Source organism: Elephantulus edwardii, unplaced genomic scaffold, assembly GCF_000299155.1.
Source record: "Elephantulus edwardii isolate Elephantulus edwardi_28Jun2011 unplaced genomic scaffold, EleEdw1.0 scaffold00029, whole genome shotgun sequence".
NCBI classification, from domain to species: Eukaryota; Metazoa; Chordata; class Mammalia; order Macroscelidea; family Macroscelididae; genus Elephantulus; species Elephantulus edwardii.
The window spans coordinates 9,442,635-9,459,879 of record NW_006399779.1 but is presented as its reverse complement, the minus strand read 5'-3'; the positions used below and the strand labels follow the sequence as shown (position 1 = coordinate 9,459,879).

At 35.7% G+C, this 17,245-nt stretch overlaps 1 protein-coding gene across 1 annotated transcript in view; it reads right to left on the bottom strand.

Moving 5' to 3' along the window:
* ELP4 (elongator acetyltransferase complex subunit 4) overlaps positions 1-17,245 on the bottom strand; it is a 278,785-nt gene that overhangs the window by 75,576 nt on the left and 185,964 nt on the right. The window lies entirely within an intron of this gene.

Below are 17,245 nucleotides of genomic sequence, written 5' to 3'. Positions count from 1 at the left end.
TCCTTAATGAAATCTCAAGGTTCTTAACAGTGAAAAAGAGGGAAAGAAAAAAGAAGCTGTGGTGGCAGAGAAAAAAGGACCAAAATTGATGCTTTAAACATGGAGTAATGGGGTCACAATCCAAGGAACGAGGTGGCCACTAGAAAACAAAAAAAGATCAAGGAAGTGACTTCTCTCTTTAAGCTTCCAGAAGAAACTCAATCATGCTGACCTCTTGTTTTTAGCTTTTTAAGAATCATTCAGACTTCTCTTCAGAACTGTCAGATAATAAGTTTATATTTCTTAAGCCACTAAGACCATGGGCTTTTCAAATCTTTGCTATGCATGTGAGGGCTGGACAATGAATAAGGATGGAAGAAGAAGAACTGATGATGCCTTTGAGTTACAGTGTTGGAGAAGAATACTGCATATCCCATGGACTGCCAAAACAACAAACAGGTATCGCTCAGAAAAAGTGTGACCAGAGTACTCCTTGGAGGCAAGGATGGTGAAACTTTGTCTTTCATATGTTGAACACGTTGGTAGGAGAGGCTTTTCCTTTGAAAGAGGTATCATTCTTGGAAAGGTGAAGGGTGAGTGAAAGAGAGAAAGACTTCCACTGGATGGACTGATAAAGTGACTGCAGCAATGGGTATCAGAGATGATGAGGACGGCACAGGATAGGACAGGATTCAGATCTGTTGTTCTTAGTGTAGCTATTAGTAATACCTGACTTGATGGAAGCTAACAACAACAACAACAACGTGTAAAAAAGACACCAAATTTGAAATGGTGCAGAAACAAATAGGTTGTGCTTTTTAAACAACTCTTAAGTGACTAAACAAATGGTTAATTACAACGGGAGGAATTGTCATGTGAACAAAGAGAAGGTATGTTTGATACTGTCACACCAGTGTCACAACAAAATTTCTTTGGGTGAGTAGAAGAATTCATTTGTTTGCTTCCACCTTCTTCCACATTTTCAAATTTAAAAACTACTTCCACATTTTAAAATGAAATTTTTAATAAAATCATAGCAGTCTTTTTCAAGATGAGAACTGATTCTGCTCAGTCCCAAATTATTTTTAGGGCATGTTTACTCTGCCTGAAATGAAATTTTTATTTTCTGCCTATTCAGCACAAACTCATCTTCCCTATGAATCCACTACATTTAAATTTTCTGGTGGTCTGGTGGGTAAGGAGTTGTACTGCCAAATCAAAAGCAGACAGTTCAAATCCACTAGCTGCTCCATGAGAGAAAAATGGGTAATCTCCTCCTATGAGATTTACAGCTTCTGAAAACTTACTGGAGGACGAGCTATGAGTCAACTCCAAGTAGACAGCTTGTAACAACTACATTTTAGCTTCTTTTGCATATTACTCTCTAATATGCACATTATTAATTATTAATCCAAGTTTCTAGGATTTTCTTACTAGCCCTGGTGGCAATGTGGCTAGAACACTCAATTGCTAACTATAACATAAGCAATTTAATCTCACCAGCTGCCTCATGTAAGAACGATGAGACAGCCAACGTCTGTAGAAGCAGCCTAGGTGGCAGCCGTATTCTGCTGATAGGGTTTCTAGGAGTCAGAATCAGTTCAACAGCAATGGGCTTGGCTTTGGGGTTTTACACCTTTTACTGTTGTTGTTATGTGCTGGTGAGTTGACTATGACTCACAGCAACCTAGGAACAACATATTTGAACCCTGCTGTCATCATCATCATCATCATTATCACCTTTGACATACTTGAGCCCACTGTCGCAGTCACTGTGTCAATTTATCTGACTGAGGGGCTTCCCCTCCTTTGCTGACCTTTTCCAGGGACTGGCTGGCTGCTCCTAACAACGGGCTCAAAGTAGAAAACTAACACCTTGATGATAGAAGATGGCTGACAGATCCACAGGGGTTAATAACACTATTTTTCTCTTTTGTGTATGTTCTAAAATGTCTAGAATAAAATGCTAAATGCTAAAAGAAATGAGAGGGAATACTATTCTATCTGTATATAGCATTCTTTCAAATTCTAGGTTTCTTCTTCCATAGCATTGCAAGGTTGATTGCGTTGGTTTGTTTCTTAAGTTATACCTTTTTTGGAAAAGCTGGCAGCCTTCTCCAATACAACAGATTTCAAGAAATTAGTAATATTACTAAACATAAAATGTTTATTATTTCTCAGTTAAAAAAGGACACAAATAATTCATTACCTAATTATTTTGTACTTTGGAATTTTTATTTCAATATTCTTGATACAAGATTTCTTATTAGCATATTCTGTCAAGAAATGATTGAGGCAGAGTGTTTTCATCAACATTTAATAAAGAAAAAGTTAGAATCAATAGTAAAACTTACTATTGCTAGTTTATGCTATATAATAAAGTATTAACAACACAAAATGTTAATTAATTTCTAATTCTCTATTCTATTATTTAGATTTCATGAAGGTTGATTGGACTTGATCCATCATTTTACGGAAAATTAATTATTTCAAATACATGCACCACTTTATGCAACCTGCCTGATTTGCATTGAGGAAAATTCAGCAGAAGTAATTGAGGCACAAGCAAATACTGGCACTGACTGAACTCAATTTTCATTCCAAATTTCTGCAAAATCCCAAGGCACAACAATATCAGATGCAAGGGGGAAAACAAACAAAAGCAATGTGAAAAGGGAACATGAAGAGAGAATATTACAAGAATCAGAGAACAAAGGGATTGCAAAACTATTTTAGTGCCATAGATGAGCAGTGAGGGCTTCATTCAGGCAAGGTGGAATAAGATATCATATGGCATCCTGACAATTGATGTCTTCATTTAAATGTAAGAATTTACATTCTAATTAGAAAGAATTTACATCTTAATCAGAGGCAGCTGTATTATCTTGTTACTGTTTTTTTCAAAGGTAATGAACTAAAGTACTGCTGTGCTTTTTCAACCAGAAACTAAATAGACAGCATCCAGTGTTATTTTATAGCTTACCTGCTGTAAGCTGTTATTAATATTTTCAAAGATTAAATTCTAACAAAAATCTTTTAAAAAATGAAAATTGTATTTGACATCACTAGAATTGTATGACAAAGACTTGTTTAAAGTATTTAAACAAAATCTTTTCTAACTTGTATTTTAAATGTACTTACCAACCTAATAGAAGCCTCTTATGGTTTATTAACATAATATTGTTTTGATTTGGAAAGCTAGGAGAAAAGCTACTAAAGGAAATATGTATCACATATTGGTGACATCCTGTTGTTTTCAAATTTACATCGGGTTATAAAAGATCTTTTGTTAAATATAAAACTTTTTAAAAACCACTTGACTTAAAACACCTTTTTTCATACTATAATGTTTATCAAGGGAAGAAAACAAATATGTATCATAGAATGATTATAGTAACCTCATATTTTCCTTATATTACCATGTTATTCTGTTACTACCACATTAATAACATTTCTGAATGCAATGCTTCATAAATAGATGCAGTTCTGATGGGACCTAGGGTTGTCATAGTGAAATTAAAGGGAATAATGCATTCAAATTCATACTGTTCTTTTTCTAGGTTGTTCATAATGATGGTAGCTAGACCTAGGTATTGGTACTTGGTGATATCTTTGCAAAATCAAGCCCATCATTCATGAGAATCAGCATGAGCTCACTGACCCATGGTTTAGAAGAAATTGGGCTTGGCCTAAAAGAAATCAAGCAGGAGAAAATTACAAGTGTTAATAAAAATGTAAAATGCCACCTTTGTCCCTAGCACCATGCGTCTTTAGGTTACTGATACTTATTTTCATCAGCTGCATCATTAATATGGAGTTGTAGTATGACATAGTTGATAATTTGCAGGTTTATGATCTAATTCATTATGTAACAGAATTTCTCCTATTAAAAGAAAAAGAAAGAAAAGAAGAGAGAAAAAATAACATCATGTCTACAGTCTATTAAGTAAATGTCTAATTTGGTCAATTCAGCTAAAATATTTGACCTAAAAATACAGAATACAAAGTAAATCTCTCATTTAGAGGGTATACATTTATCATCATATTGATTTTCTGGATCCATACATAGCAAAGAAAAAGAAATTACACATAAATGTGTTATACTGAAAAATAAGAGAGACACACACACAAAATATTCCAGGTAGGTAAAACAAATTAATTTAAAGGTGGTATTTTCCTAACCTAGGCCATGCTGATGACAAAGAAGAGATAATTATTAGCTCACTGGTGCTTTTTCTTGTATTCCCACTAAAGACAATTTATAGAGGAAATGATTCAGATGGGCCTGACTGAATTACTGCCTTTGAAAGATGGCTTTATACTGCTGTCAGAAACCGTCAGCCCACTTCTGAAAGGTTTATTTGTCTATTGCTCTTCTGTGCATGATTTGTTATAAGGACATCTAACATCTATTACATAGTACACATAGTGCCTTCTTTTTCAAAAAGTATCCCAGAGTTTTTGATTACGTGAAGATTTTATGGTACCTGTTTGCTTTCCCCCCCATAAAGCTTCTCTCAAAAAAAAAATAAAATAAAAATTAGTTTCCTTCTATTTTATTTTTTTTTTTAAGGATCAAAAAAGGCAGTAAAAATTTTATTAGTGTTTCAGTAACTCAAATGGCTGAAGGGCATGAATTCAAGCTTACATATGTACTGTCCATGAAAAGAGTTTAGCACAAGAAATTAAGAGTGTAATTAACAAAGAAGCAATGATGTTGAATTATGCAAGAACTAATACGATCCTTCATAAGTGGTAATTCTAGATTATAAACTCTTATTTACTAGTATTTCTTGACACAACACAGTGGCACAAAGGTTTAATAAATACTTACATAATGAGTTAATTTATTTTTCAGTAAGCTGCAAAGTTTAGAAGATGTACTCACAAGTAATTAGTGAATCATTCCTATCCACTCTTTTTTTTTAAATTTTTAAAAATAATTTTAATGAACATTTACAGAGATTTTGGATTTCCATTCATTCATGGCTGTATACAGTTTCCTTTTAATATTGATATACTGTTTAAGAGTATTAGCAGACAATAAGTTGTCTACTAATGTATATATATATTTAGCTTCATCAATTTTTAACTTGGCCCATGTTTTCTGTAACCATAAGTACTCATGTCCAACCTAAAAGAGCCCAACATATGACTCTTTTTGCTCCTTTGGTTCCTATATCACTTTGTACTGGGTTATGGTAACTGTTCCTTAATTAAAGTTCAGTCTTCTTCCCATCTAATTCCTGTCACATGAAACTGATGGCCCAAAGGCATGAGTTCCAGTCTTTTATACTATATGTTGTTGTGTGCCACTGAGTCAGAACTAATCCATAGCTGATCCCCTAGCAGGTTTTCAGAACCAGTAAATTGCACAGGAGGAGACTGCCCATCCTTCTTCCATGGAGCTACTGGTGGATTAGAACTGTGTGCCTTTGGGATTGCAGCACAGTTTTGTACCACTAGGCCATCAAAAGTTCCCGATATAGGAGCTATATGCAGCCTATATAGCTTCTTATACTATATGCTGTTGAATATCGTAGAGTCAGAACCATAGCTGACCCTCTGGTGAGGTTTCAGAGGCAGTTAATAACATGGGAGGAGACTGCCCATCCTTCTCCCACAGCTCAGCTGGTGAATTCAAACTACATGACTTTGGGATTACAGTATAGCTTTTTGCCACTAGACCATCAGAGCTTCCTATATTAACAGACCAGTGAATAAATATACCCATGTACGTTATTTATTCATATAGTAAGACCAAAGCTGGCTAACTTCCTAAAGGAATCGTAAAATACAGCAATAATTGAGATTTTTAATTTATTATTTGTTTGAATTGATATTTGATTTATATTATCTCCTAGAGTACAGAAACAATGTAAATTATTATTGTAGCTAACATAAATAGCAATATAATGGATGGAGAAGAGATTGAGGTTGTTTATAATTACAGCTTGCTCAGCTCCACAATCAACACTCTTGGCACCAGCAGTCTGGAAATCAAAAGACAAATTGCATTTGGTAAATCTGCCATCTGATACCTTTCTAGAGTACTGAGAAGCAATGATGCTAGTCTAGAATCTAAGGTGGGCTTGATCCAGGCCACGGTCTTCACAATTACTTGCTATGCATCAGGAGTTGGACAATGACAAAGGATGACAGAAGAATTGATGTCTTTGAGTTGTGGTGCTGGAGAAGAGTCTTGAACATACCATGGACAGCCAAGAAAACAAATAGGTCTGTCTCAGAGAGAGTGAAACAAAGTTTCTCCTTGAAGGCTAGGATTTTGAAGCTCTGTCTCACATACTTTGGGCATGTGGCCAGGAGGGACTGATCCCTGGAGAAGGATATCATGTTTGGAAGAGTAGAGGGACAGTGCAGGAGAGGAAGACCCTGGATGAGATGAACTGATATAATAACTAGGGCAACAGGGTAGGTGTGGGAATCAGTGAGACTGCTTCAGGACAGGGCAGGCTTCAGAGCCGTACATAGGGCCACTATGAGTTGCAGGCAACTTGATGACACATAACAACAACATAAATAAAATATTTAAGCAGCATCAGTTCAGCAATTCATAAATATATCATGGTTTAATTCTTAGAAAAAGACTGTTGTTATATGCTGTCAAGTTGACTTCAACACACAGTGACTGCTATGTATAACAGCTCTGAACACTACCCTTTCCTGAGCCAATTGATTGTCTCTGACATACCTACCCTCATTATCTCAGTCACCAAGTCAATCCATCTCATCCACCGTCTTCTTCTCTTGCACTGTCTTTCCACCCTTCCAAGCATGATGTCCCTCTCCAAAGACTGGTCCCTCTTTGCAACATGCCAAAAGTATGTCAGGTGGAGCTTCAAAATTCTTGCTTCCACAGAGAAATTTCTGGTTTCACTCTCTCCAGAGAAAAAGTAGGTATTTTTTTTATTACTTATATAACCATTATACCATGCTGTTGTTGTTAAGGGCCACTGAGTTGAGTATAACTCATAGAGACCTTATGAACAAAAGACCTGAACCCTGTTCTATAACTGTTATCATTTTTCTAATGTTCATAGAGTTTCCAAAGGCCTGTTATTTAAGATGTGGATGCCAATTCTGCTTCCAAGGCTGTCTTAATTTGGAAGCTCTACCTGTCCACCATGAGTAACCATTATGGCATTTGACACACCAGTGGAACAGTGTTTAGGATCACAACAACCCTAAGTTATCTCAGTATAGTAAACTGACAAAAAGTGCTGTACTGCCTGGAGCAATGTTCTTTCCAAACACAATTAACAGCAGGCCCGACAATTAACAGCAGGCCCGAGGGCCGCAGGTCCAGGGGCCCAACTGACTTAAATACAAAGGTCCACCCACCAGGTCCTGACTGATTTAAACAAGAGCCTTCCGGCCCACAGCTGATTGTTGTCTAATTCAGGCAACCAATTATATATTGTTATAGAAATATATTTTTATTATTATAATTCTACTTCAATAAAGCTAGAGAGCTCTGGTGGTCTAGTGAGTAAAGAGCTGCAATCCATGAGAAAATACAGGCTGTTTCTTTCTAGTGGTTTTTAGTCTCTAAAAATCCACTAAAGGATCAGGTATGTTAGTTCCAACTCAACAGAAATGAATTTGAGTTTTGTTGGGCTTTTTATGTCGTTTTGTTTTGGTCTTTTTCAAATCAAGATGAGGAAACAAGGAATTAGATTCAGATATAAAGACTTGCTTAAATTCAGACAATTAGAGAGGGGCAGAGTCAGGACCAAAATCTATATTGGCAGACATTAAAAGTGTGTTAAATTAATTTCTATGAAAATACCTGGGAGAGAAGGATAATATTTGGTAGATTTAGGTATTCTCAAAGACTAAGAAGTAGTCCTGTGTGCAGATAAGACACTTAACAAATTTGATAAATGAAAGACTGAACAAGTGAATCCTGGCTCTTTCAGATATGTATTATACTTCTTTAGTCACAGCTAGAGTAAGGACACTAGAAGAAATGTAATGGACCTCTGAAGATTTTTCTTAGGGACAGAGACACTTAGATTGAAAATTCCATTTGAAGATATTTCAAACTGAATCTCTAATTTGGCTTCTCATCATGTGTTCCTATGCAGATGCTTTTCATTCAGAACATTTGCTCTGGGCAACCCTCATACCATCAACGGCCCATTTTGAGTTTTATCCTTCATTAAAATTATTTTTACTTATACTAAAAGGATTCAAAGATAGAATATATAGGACAGTGAGTTATTACACATTTGATGTTATATACTATTGAGTCAGAATGGGCTCATAATTGACTTTCCAGAGGGTTTTCAGAAACTGTAAACTGTACAGGAAAGGATTTCCTATCTTTCTCCTGAGAGGCAGCTGGTGGATTTGAATTGTGTACCTTTGGGTTGGCAGTACAATTAATCACTCAGCCACCCTTGTTATACAGTTGGAAATGTAATAAAATTAGCTGGCCTCTACCCCTTTTCCAGAGTTGGAATTATGCAAATGACACACTTTCCTTACAGCAAGTGAAGAAGATGTAAAGTACCTACTGAAGGAGATCAAAGGCTACAGCCTTCAATATGTATTATATTTCAACACCAAGAAAACAAAAATTCTCACTGCTAGATTAATTGGCATAAAAGATAAAAGATGGGAAAAAAAGTGGAAGTTTTCCACATAAAACACAATGTGTTGCTGTCGAGTTGGAATCAACTCACAGCTGACTCTCCAGTGGGCTTTCATATTTCATAGTATGTACACTGTATGGGAGGAGATTGCTCCTGTTTTTCCCCATGGAGAAACTAGTAGATTCAAACTGTGCACTTTTGGGTTAGCAGCACAACTCACTACACACTAGACCACAAGGGTTCCCTGTCCTGTGTCATAGGCTGCTTCATATTTATGACATAAATAATGTTATAGTTTGGTTCAGTTAGAGGAAGCTATTTCTAGTTTTGCTTTTGTGTTGGCAGTACAACTCTTACCACCCACTTAGCCACCAGAATTGGCGGAAGTTGGCAAGGATTTAATTTTAATCAGTGTTCATGGAAACAAGAGTCAAAAGATCAAAAGAAATACTGGGCAAAAATGCTGTGAAGGACTTCTTCAGGGTACTAAAAGATATCAGTTTAAAGACTGAGGTGGGCTGACTCAAGCCATGATATTTTCAATTGCTCCATGTTCATGCGTAAGCAGGAAAATAAATGGGGACAAAAAAAAAGCCTGAACCTTTGAATTGTGATGTCTGTAAAAAGTATTGAATCCTATGAACTGCCAAAAGCACAAACACGTATTTAGAGGAAGTGCAACCAGGAGGTATCCCAACGTTTCAAGCATGGTGAAAATTTGTCTCATATACTTTGGTCATATTATCAGGAGGGGTCAATTCTTGGAAAAAATGCATCATGTTGGGAAAAGTAGAAGGTCAGTGAAAAAGAAGACCTTCAATGAGATGTAAAGACATAGTGACTGTAACAATGGTGGAGATATGAGGATGGCACAGGAGAGGAAAATGCTTCCATCTGTTGTTAAACGGGTCGTTATGTGTTGTGGTCAACTCAATGACACCTAACAACAACAATGACTAATCAGGAGCCCTGGTACAATAGTGTGTGGTGTCAACTGTTCATTGTAGTTAATGAATTTAATTAATCAATGATAATTAATGGTATAAAACATCACATCTATGAATGTATAAGAATCGATATGATTTGTAAGCCTTCACTCAAATAAAAAATAATTTAAAAGAGTTTATTGTTCAAAATGTCTTTACAAACCATTGATGAACTGTTTATTTTGTGATGAAGTATTTATTGTATTAAGGAGATAGAATTAGAGTGGGCTCTAAGCCCCATTTTACCATAAGCTTATATAAACTCAGAGGAGCACAAGGCTTTTTTTTTTTTTAATGCTCTCCTGTGACACAGCATCTAGTTGCACCTGGCCCATTGCTCACCAGTTTCTGCAACATCAGCCTGCATCATCCACAGTCGTGAGAGTCATTTTCCTTTTTTAAATTTTCTACTAGTTTACTTACAAAATTCAAATCCTAATGAATTGAGTCTCTGTAAGACCTTTCAGAAAACCACTGGACCCAAGAGATGAAACAGCTGATGTCAGAATCATAGCAGATCAACCATTTGCGACACTGTTGACTTCCTCCTTTTTGTAACTAGTTTGCTACCAAATCTTAGCAGAACAAATTATGAATACATAATGAGTAACATCTCAGTCTACTAACCTAAAAGTTAGTAGTGGAATCCACCAGCTTCTCTGCAAGAGAAAAAAATGGGGTGTGTCCTTCTCAAGATTTATACCCTTGGAAATCAATGGACAGTCAGTATGACTTAACAGTTGACTGAATGACAATGGGCTTAGTTGGTACAAACAGTGAACTGAAAGGTGGGAGGTTTGAGTCCATCCATAGGTGCCTTATAAGAAAGGCCTGGCCATCTATCTACTTCTGAAAAACTAGTCATTGAATATACTGTGGAGTATAACTCTGCTTTGACATATTGGGCATGAGTTAGAATCAACTTGACAGCAAATGGTATCTAGTACTTTTTCTTCTTGACTTTATATATATATATATATGTGTGTGTGTGTGTGTGTATATATATATATGCACATATATATGTATGTATATATATACACACATACACATATATATATAAATATAGATATATATATAATATATGCCAGAATGACATTAGATGATCCTTCTTCAGGAATACCTTCTCTTTTCTGTTACTGTAATTCTAAACTTTACAGATAAATGAATGCTCACAGTAAGACAAATTTTCTTTTGCCCAAGTCTATTCTCACTCATTACTACACTATTATTTCAGAGTAGAATTGTATTCCACAGAGAATTGTTCTTGCTTCTTTTAAATGGTTGTCATTGTATGGAAGTAAACTGCCAGGCTTTTTCCTCCATGGTGCCACTGGATGGACCTGAACCTCTCAAGTTTTGATCAGACTCCAAAGACAAACTCTATGTACCATCTAGTAACTACAGTTTTCCATTTACAAGCATTGATTTGTAGCAAGATATAGAATCAGTTTAATTTGTTACACTAGTAGTAGATGAATGAGGTATGGATAATTCCAAAAAGAAGCACAAAGGAAAAAAAAAGAGGGATATGTTAGTTAGAATTCAACACTGTTTTTATTTGTGTTTTTTACGGAAGAAGTTAGAATTCAGCTTGGTTCTCTAACTTGCTTTATCAAATCTTCAAATCATTCCTAGGGGCATCTGTATTGATACACTAGCTGAAATTAGATCTTAAAACAATTAAATGATATATTTGTTAACTCATACTGTTACTGGAAGTGGTTGAAAAAAGTTTGTTGGGGTTGGTTTGGTTTTTATTCCCCTTCCAGATCTGGCAAATCTTATTATATAAAGATCAAACTTAAAGCTAATTAATTGATTAAATTTTATGGAGTTTGGTGTCTTAGTGGTAAGTGTCTTAATACTGCCAGCACAAAGCAGGAGGTTCAAATCCACCAGCTGACCCATGGGAGAAAGACGGGCCATCTTCTCCCACATGATTTACAGCCTCTGAAAATCAGCTGAGGGGTGAGCTATAAGTTTGTTCTGATTTGATGGTTAATATACAAGAACAACAGTTGAGGAAATTAGATAGTATTGTCAACAAAAACATAACATTTTTGATGCAGGCAAATGTAAAATGTGAAAAATATGCTTGCAGATAATAGAAAGTTGGCTTTTAAAATTATGTCTTAGGTTACATACTACTATAAACTTTAAATCTAATTTTCTATACTAGAGTCACATTTCATGGGCTGTGATGAAAGTAATTAGAAAATAAATTGAACCCACTATTTTTTTCTGAGTTTTAAGAGTCGAGAAAGAAATTGCCCACAGAAAAATACAGAAAAGATGAATAAATGAAAAATTAAAAAACAGATTAAGGCAAAAAAAGAATACAAGAGTAAAGCATGTAGTAATAAGCTCACTAGTCTACTGTATTGATAAAAATTCCTTAAAATAGAATATAGAGAATAAACTAGGGATCCAGGAGAATAACCCTAGATAGTTACTAAATCCTTGAAAGAAAAAGGAGATCTATAACCAGAAAGAAATATATTCTGCTTATCCCCTATAATTCCTGGATGCAGATTAAGCTGGGATAACCAGGGAGAACAGTCATCTCAAAAACAAACAGCTTAACCAAGAATCATGCAACATTTAAGAAAATCAACAAGACAATTACTCGGCAGACACAATTCCTAACTAGTGCTAACTGTATAATTCAGAAAGAACACTTTAAAATTGAACTAATATCCTCAAAGGGTTAAGAGAAGTTGTGACTGTTAAACTTGAATGCACTGCAAAAGAAAATAGACACTTGAGGAAGGGAATAACAACCTTAAAGGTGAATTCTAAAAAGAAAAAAGAAAAAGAAAGTGAAATATTAAAGAAAAGGGAAAAGATACAGACATTAGATCCAGAAACTGTAACATCTATCTGAAAATTATCACAAACTATTAGACAAAGAGAATGGCAGGGAGGAAACAACTTGTATCTCCAAAGAAGAATTAACTAGTAAGCTAAAGGAGAAACATTGGAAGAAAGGAAAATATTTGATTAGAAGCTCTTAGTAACTGTGATCTTAGCAGCTTATGAGAGTGCATCTAAGACATACTAATTGGTCTCCAATTGTCCAGTGGGGGGAGGGGGGAAATGGAAACCAAAGACTCAAAGAGGGAGGTGTCTATTCATCCTTCTTTTGTGGAGCAGCTGGTGGATTCAAACCATGTGCCTTTGGGTTTGCAGTGCAGCTTCTTACTATGGGTCACCAGAGCTCCCTATGGGACTGTTAGTCTCTATAAATCTACCCTGATCTACCAGAAGAACTAGATGATGTTCAGTTATTACTACTGATCATTTTAATAAGGGGCACAACACATGGCCATCTTTTAGCTAAATAATAGACTGACTCACAAAATAAAGAATACCATTCATTAGCACTGTGCATTTTCTAAAAAGCATTTGTAAAATCAAATGGCTAACAATTACTTTAAAATAGAGATGAACATGTAAATAGGCATGGAACAAACCTGACAGAAATGAAACAACCAGAAAAAAAATACCGAGAATATTCACATATTGAGAATAATGAAAGCAATGTCACTGAGCAATTTGTATAAAAATTATTGAATGGGAACCTAAACTCCTGTGTTTCCACTAAAAATGCAATAGAATATTACATGTATACACTGAAAACTCTCAGCATACTAAAAAAATTAGAAGGAATAAATGAGGTTTATAAAATATCAAATATCTCTTATTAATGACACTGTTACATCCAGAACTGACTCACAGCTTACTCTCCAGCAGGTTTTCAGAGGCTGTAAATTACATGGAAGGACAATCTTTCTCCCTTGGAGCAGCTGGTGGATTTGAATCATTTGTCTTAGGCTGGCAGCACAACTCCTGACCCAAATATCACATTAAGGTTAGAAAAAAAAGACCATGATATGATATTTTATCAATGTATTTATCATACTGAAAGAACTGGCCAATTAAATGATATAATAAAAAAATAAAATACATAAATAGTTAAAGAGAGATAAGGGATGATTATTTGTAGATAATGTGATCATCTAACTTCAAATTCCAAGAGACTCAATTAGTATTAATAAGGTAGTCTTATAAGGTGTCTGGATAAAAAATGAACAATTAAGAATCAGTTAAAAATGTAATGAAACAAAAAGATCCCATTTACAACAGAAGAAAAGCAAAATATTTAGGCATAAATTTGGTAAGCAACATAAATCCTTACTGATTAAACAATGAGGGTACAAAGATAAGAAAGGTGTAGTGACCAACTCATGGTAACTGCACCTACAGAATTTTTAAGTATTGGGATGAAAGAACCCAATCAATGAATAACACCAGTAAACATAAAAATAAACTAAGTGCTATGAAGAAGTACTTGGTGCTTCAAGAACAGAAATTGCTTCAGTCAGAGAGGTCACAGTAAGCTTTCGTGTGGAAGAAATTACTGTAGAAACAAGAGCGAAAGTGATCTAGATAGATCATTAAAGTAGTCTGAGAAAACTGAACAGCAAATGTAGATGCCTGTGGCAGAAGAGAACAATGCTATTTTAAGGGAAAAAAATTTAAAAAAAATTAAAGGATAAATGGTATGCTAAATAGCAACTTGCTTTCCTTCCATGTTCACTTTAGTAAAAATGGCATAGTGCTGGTACCATCTGACCTCCTATAACTTTACCAGTGGAAAAGATCATCACCATCAGCCCAAAGATAATTCTTAATATGAGGTGGTGGTGTCAGATGTACTTTCTTTTCCTCCAGTCTTTTTACCAGTTCTGACAACAGTCACTACTACGCATGACATGCCACTTCTCTATTGGGTTCAAGAATTCATTGCAATTGCAACATTGACATAAAAGACCAGATTCAAAGTTATGGAGCTTCTTACGGAACGAACAGGTTACAATTAAGGATTAGAAATAACTCAGGATACAGTTCTAAGATCATGACAACTTCTCAGATGTGCCTGCAGATTTACATAATCCTTAAGTTATATACTATTAGATAGTAAATAATAAATAAGATATCAAATAATTGCATTTGAGTCATATGTTATTATATTTTCTTTCACATCATTAGAAATTGTTTTAAGAAACATGAACAGAAGTTTTATTTCCTCTGTTCAATCATGAATGGCTTTCTCAATAGCTGAGAAATTTTTTTAAAAAAAATTTCAAATAAGCCGTCGCGGCCCTCTGCCCGGGGTGGGCTGCCCTCGGCCCCCGGCTCCCCGCCGTAGCCCTCGGCCCCCGGCTCGGGGCAAGCTGTCGCGGCAGGAGAAAAAAAAAAAAAGGAATGCCTAGGGTATCTAGACAATGTTACCTAGGCCACCTTCTGCCACCCTCCCTGCCAGTAAACCTGAAAGCAACACCCTCAAAGCCCTTCTATTTGTAACTCACAAGTTTGTTCTCTCTAGGTTTGCTCCCTTTCCTATAGGTAACCTTAACACGGAGTTTTACTCCAGAATTGACCCTGAACCAAGTGCCAGTGACAAAAAGGAAATACAACTGACAGCTAAGGAAGCAAAGGAGGATGGAGCCTCTGGGTTCAACCAGCCATCCCCACTGGACCCACCTGAGAAAACACTTTGCAGTCCAGAGGGGAGCAAATGACAGGAAAATATCTTCTAACAGAGCAAGAAGGCAAGCAGCTTTAACCCAAGACCACCAGTAAGGAGATAAAGCGTCCTCCCTTCCCCCCTTTACACCTACGCCCCTGTTCAGCATGAAGAAGCCAGAGAGTCGGCATCCAATTCCCAAATCATTAAGACAGTTGGTTTAATTACTATTGGAAAATGCTTGTCATTCCTCTGTAGCATCTGGTCCCCACTGGACCCTCATCATTTCCTTCACCTGCTCCCCCCACCGACCAAACTGTGCAGCTCTGCAACTGCATCCTGGCCCATTCTCACCCTTCTGTCCCCAACCCTCACCTCCTTGTACCCCCAATATGTTTTTCCCAATTAAAAAAAATTCCAAATAGATATTAAATCTACAATAAAAAAACAGGATTTAAAAGGCTAAGAGATGACTTTCTTTGATGTATTTGGGATAATTTTTATTACAAACTAAATGTATTGTTTTCTTTTAAATACTCTATTACTACTATAAGCAGAACAAACGCACAGATGGCATGGACCATAAAAATATAATTAAGTGAAAAAATATATAGTTAAGTTCATGATATTATTATGATCAGATTTCAGAAGTGAGCCCTAGCTTAAGTTAGAATGCTGAATATATGAGTGCATTAAATGATTCTGAATTGAAATCTGAATATATAAAAGAAAACCATAGACTTAGTTATTTCAAACTATTCCTATCTCCTTTGATGTTCTTGTCCTCCAGTTCAAAACAATTTAAGAATTCTTTTAAGAATAGGTATATTAATGAAAAGAAAAAAGTAAGTTCTGTGGATCTTTTTCCATCAGAAAATATGTTAACTTCCTTTAAAAAACATAACATTGGAAATATGAATATATATTACTACTAGTGATATCACAGGCTTGCTGTAGGATAGGCTGGGATGGATAATTACAGTCAAATTTTTGGAATTTGTGTTGTTATGTGCAGTTCAGTTGTGTACTATTCAGAGACTATGAACAACAGATCTGAACCCTGTCCTATCCTTCACCATCCTTTTCATCTTTGACATATTTCAGCCCACTGATGCAGTCACTGTGTTAATCCATCTCACTGAAGGACTTCCTCTTTTTTGCCAACTCCCCCTTCCAACATGATGTGCTGTTCCAAGCAATAGTCCTTCTTAACAATATGCCCAAAGTATGTGAGGTGAAGCTTCACCACCCTTACCTTCCAGGAGCACTCTGATTGAACCTTCTCTAAGACATCTATTTGTTCTTTTGGCAATCTATGGGATATTCAATATTCTTCTCCAACACCATACTCAAAGGCATAGATTCTTCTTCTGCCAATCTTATTCATTGTCTAGCTCTCAAATTGGTAGCAAGTGACTGAAAAACTATGGTCTGAATCAGGCACACCTTAGCCTTTAAACTGACATCATTGCTACTCAGTACTTTGGAGCAATCCCTGACAGCAGACGTTTTCAATGCAATACATATTTTTTTCTTTTTTGACTGCTACTGTCAAGGGTATTGAAGGTGGGTCCAAGTATGATGAGGAGCACAATATTGTCATACTCTCAGAATACAGCATACAAACTACTGTGTTTGAGTACATGACTTAAAGGAGAAAAACAGGTGACTTTAAAATGAAAGAAAAAAAATTCTGATTAACATGATCAGGTGACGATGGTTAACTCACAAGAACATAAGAAGTATAGCAGGTCAACATCTCATGTCATTTAATAGAAGGTACTGAAAGGAGCAGTGTGTCATATTAGTGGTATGTATGTTTAAAAGGTACTGCCATAAACTAATACCATATAGACTAATATCTATTTGATCTTGCTTGGAATATGCAGGCACAAGCCATTTGCAAAGATGAGACTTAAGAGATAATATTTCATTTTCATTTCACTAAAATAGTGATAGTAATAGCAATAAGGTATAAGCTACTAGTTCTAACATAACTTCTAAAATTATGCCTTGCTTCAATAAGGGCATAATCTTAGAAGTTATGTTAAAAGTAGTGACCCGTACTCTGAAAAGCACTGGCTGATCTTTCTGATCAATAACAATTGCTCAAAAGTGCCATGTTATATAGA